The following is a 4,655-nucleotide window of genomic DNA, read 5'->3' on the forward strand; positions in this document are numbered from 1 at the left end:
CATCATTGTTTTTTTTTTTTTCTCGATTTGAAAAACTTGTATTTCAATTCATATTTGTGATGATGAAAGCCAAACTCGTAATGAAATCTGACTTGTATCTGAAAATTACTTTCGATATGCTTGTGGTCCTCAAAGGGTTAATGGTAACTGCCTCAAGACGTTGCCATTAGCTCGCTCTTGCCACACTGATCGGTGGACCTTGAACGCTCGAGCACGCTCGATCGCCACAAAGGCGTGCGCCACGTCACACACCATGTTTTTAGGTGAATGTATTCCTAAATCATTGACGTTTGAAAGATTACTCCAAGATTGTGCCGATTGTGATGAGTTTGGCATCAAAATATCTGACACGACTGGCTGGAGCATTCGATTTTGATTCCTATTGGGGCTCTTCGCAGGTTGAAGGCACCTGTCTGGTGGAGTTTGGCTTTAAGAACTCCGCAGAAGCATGGTGCTGACACCGCCGATCGCAGAAAATGGATGGCAGTTCATCGAGTATGTTACATAATCTGATATCCCCATGCTGCATTGTCTCGTCTGCTCTGTGCGATTTCACAAATGTATTCTTCACTAAAATTAGGTGGAGCTCATGAAAAATCACCAATGGAAGAATTGATGAATCGCGCAATTCTACAGTGATGCTTGATGATCACCAACTGCTTTCCTTCACTTGGGAAGTGAGGAGAATTGCTGAGTGGCAATGCAAGCCATTTTTATGACACAAAGGTATTTTATTTCATTAATATGAGTTGCAACAAATGCAAAGTGTGGAGTCACAACACTTGGGTTAAACATGTTATTGGTGTGGTTTCTGACATGAGTTAGTGAGATGGAAGTTACAGGCTAATCCATGAGGTCACCATCCTCTCCTCCATCCCAACTCCTTTTAACCATCATTGTTATATTTCACTGACCCTCAATGTTTTGTAAAACAGACTTTCTTCGGTCTTTCTTTCCTGGAATAATAGACGTTTTAATACATTGTTTATTATCACTTTGGTCACGGTTTTGTTACCATGCGCGCTCGCGAAGCAAAAAGTGGGATTGAGCAGAAGTTGGTTCACTCTGTCTGTCAGTCTGTCTACATGCGTCGGTCTTTGATCGAGGAACCACTTAATTCCAATTGAATGTTACATTTGAACACTGTGGAACACGAATCGGACCATGAACCTGCAGTTCAGCAGTACTTTTGCTCTGAAATTGGCAAAATGTACAGAATCTCATTCTGAGCGCACATGCGCACAGAGGAGTAAGGTGATTTCTTTTAGTCTGTCTGTCTGTCTGGCAGTCACACAAAATTGAAAATCATTCCAAACAGGAAAGTTGCTGTTTTTCGGGACATCATGTAGGACACAAACAACAGGCATGAATAACCAATGTAATGTGTTGAATAAGACGGTGTATCAATGGTGGTGAACTTCTGAAAGAAGTTTGTTTTGTTTCTTTCCTACAACCTTTAATACGTTTATTTTATTTCAATTGAACGATATGCTCGAACACTGGAGGACACAAATTGCCTTCTTGGCACTTGAAAAACCTTTAGTTGGAAAAATATTTACACCGTTATATCCTGAGGGCATGTAACTGTGATATTCACCATTCATGCCATCTCTCATGCCCTCAACTTCGAAAGGTTTCAGGTAAGCGGTTGTCCAAAATGCTCACAGGTGCACATAAGACCCATTGTTTGGAAACCAAACCTTTACAGTCTTACTCCAGCACTTCCACAAGGGAATGACTTCCTGTCCCGTATATAAGTGGAGACGAAGCAGGGTGGTCCAATATGAACCGTAACTAAACAAATAAAGCATGGAGTTGAAGCATCCAACATCTGCGAAGAAGAAGTTTAATATCCAGTCATTTGTTGGTACAATCATGCCAACTGTATTCTGGGACGTGAACGGTCCTGTTTTGATTTCATTCCAACAACCAACTGTGACCAATTCAACATACTGTGACCAAATCTGTCGTACTCAACTGCTCCTGGACTCCGTCTTTTGCAATTGGAAACCTTTCTGGCAACCCTCGACTCTGACTCCGCCACTGGACCGGACGGCATCATCTCACGTGTCCTAAAAACCTTCTCTGCTGCTCTTTCACGTCCTCACTCTGACCTTTTCACCATGTCATTTGTACGAGGTCATCTTCCATCTGCTTGGAAATCAAACAACAAAACTGCATTACAAAAAAAAAGGGTGCAAAAACGGATCCCCTCAACTACAGACCTATCAACTAACTTCCAATTATCAGCAAGGTCATTTTTTTTTTAATGTTGAAGGCTTCAGCCATGGACTAAATAGTCCTCATCGAAGCCAAGCCTTAAATAAAGAACTGCATTGATAGAAAAGTAAGGAACAACAGAATAGTCTAAGAGTTTTTGAGGAAGTAAAAAATCTGCTTTTTGAAAAGGGGAAGGTCATAAGTGTTTGGGAAGACGTGAGAAGGTAAAGAGTTCCACAGTTTGGCAGTGGAGGGGAAGAAACAAACATCGTAACGGCTCACCCTTGAGTTGCCAATGGCCACACAATAATCATGTGATGTAGTGGCTTGTCGAGTATTCCTTGGTCTCGTTACTCTCGGAGGTACACAAGCAGCAAGTTCTTGTGAGCAGAAACAAAAGTAATATCTGTAGAAAAGAGAAAGAGAGCCTACTATGTGGCGTAATTTGAGTGGGTCGAGTTTTGAGGTCAGATTGGTAGAGTTGACAAGTCAAATAACTTTGTATTCAATTCTGTCCAGTAAGCGTGTCGAGCTAGAACCTCCCCAGATGTGAGAGCAGTTCTCCATACAAGGACGAATCAATCTTTTGTATAGTTGGAACTACTGTTCAGAGGAGAAGAATCTTCGACATATGAACAAGACTCCATATTTCTTCGAGGCAGACTTATCTATTTGCGTAATTTGTGGATTCCAGGATAATTTTGATGTCAGAGTAATACCTAGTAGGTTTATTGTATCACATGGTGGAATTGTAGAGCTTTCAAAGGAGATTGGAGGATGAGAGGAGTTTTAGAGAGAGAGAGATGAAAGAAATTGAGTTTTTTTGAAGCATTAGACTTAACTTGATTACATTTGCCCCACTGGGAGATCTTGTCCAAATCCGAATTTATAGAGGTGGCTGTGATGAAACGAGATGTACATCGAGTGAGGGAAGACGGGGCAGATGGGGAAGACATGGAGGAATGTAATGTCGAGTTATCAGCATATAAATGCAAGTGGTTATTTGTGGAAGAAAGAAGGTCATTGATAAAAATAAGAGAGTATTGGAGACAGAATGGAACCCTGAGGTTAAACCACTGTTAAAAGGAAAAGGGGGGGAGGGGAGATGTTGAACCATCAACAATTACGGAGATAGAGCGGTCGGAGAGAAAGCTCGATATCAGAGAGCAGAGTGAAGGAGGAAAGCTGAAAGAGGAAAGCTTGGATATCAGACCCTGATGCCAAACTTTGTCAAAGGCTTTTGATATATCAAGGCCGACAACAAAGGATTCTCCAAAGTCTCTCAAAGAAGAGGCCCAGACATTCATTATGTAACAAAGGATATCACAAGTCGATCTTGCCTTGCAAAAGCTGTATTGGTGATCAGATAGAAGACTTTGAAATTCAAGATGCTTGAGAAAATGGGAATTGAGAAGACATTCGAATACTTTGGAAACAGTAGAAGTCAGAGCAAGAGGACGGTAGTTAGAAGGGTTTAAACTATCACCCTTCTTTAAAATAGGCTGTACTAAAGCATGTTTCCAGGTAAGAGGAATCCATCATTGAATCCATCATTGCAGTTGCTATGAAATCCTTCCTTTTTTGCAGCAACCTCATCTCAGAACACCAACATGGTTTCAGACCAGGTCACTCCATCTTGGACATGTTTCTTCTACTCACCCAGCAATGGATGGAAGCCCTCAATGTCAGACGTGAGATCAGGGCCTTCTCTCTGGATATATCTCGTGCTTTTGATACAGTGTGCCATCCCAACATGCTCTCCAAACTGTCTGCCTATGGAATCCAAGGCCAACTCCACTCCTGGATTTCTGACTTCCTTCACTCTCGTAGCCAATGTGTAGCTCTCAAGGGAATCCTTTCTTCTCTCCCTGTCAAGGCTGGAGTCCCCCCAAGGCAGTGTTCTGGGCCCCCATCCTATTCCTGATCTTCATCAGTGATCTCTCTAACTCACTGGAAAATCCTCTTTATCCATTTGGTGATGACTCCACCCTCTGCTGTGACATCCTTCAGACAGGAAGGATGCAGCCTCTTCCCTCTCTTCAGACCTTGAAAAAAATCACAAGATGTTGAAACACATGGAACATGTATTTCAATCCTGACAAATCTCACACTTTCACAATCTCTCCAAGAAAGGACCAGATGGAAAATCCTCCTCTCTACTTTCTTTACATATCAGTTCAGTTATTCAAACTCCTGGGTCTCACTATCAACCATGATCTTTCTTGGACCAAACCACATTTAAAGTTGACCTCCAAAGCCACCTGCCAAGTGGGCATCCTCCATTGTACAAAGCCCTCCCTTGGCACACCTGAACTCCTATCCACCTACAAGGCCTTCATCTGCAGCTTGATGGAGTATTGCACTCCCCTTTGGGCTGACTCCCCTGCCTCACACCTTACTTGGCTTGATGCCGTGGAAACCAAGGCCTTCAAGAT

The 4,655-nt window shown here is 42.4% G+C and overlaps 1 protein-coding gene across 1 annotated transcript in view; it reads left to right on the forward strand.

Moving 5' to 3' along the window:
* Positions 1-343: 343 nt before the first annotated feature.
* Positions 344-4,655, forward strand: part of LOC147014130 (zinc finger BED domain-containing protein 5-like) — a 90,381-nt gene continuing 86,069 nt past the window's right edge. The window contains exons 1-2 of the mRNA XM_085851825.1: positions 344-495; positions 581-726. The gene's annotated coding sequence lies outside the window, so the exon portion shown is untranslated. The remainder of the gene's footprint in view (positions 496-580; positions 727-4,655) is intronic.

Source organism: Eptatretus burgeri, chromosome 13 (assembly GCF_056783735.1).
Source record: "Eptatretus burgeri isolate ZD-2024b chromosome 13, Ebu_testis_v1, whole genome shotgun sequence".
Lineage (NCBI taxonomy): Eukaryota > Metazoa > Chordata > Myxini > Myxiniformes > Myxinidae > Eptatretus > Eptatretus burgeri.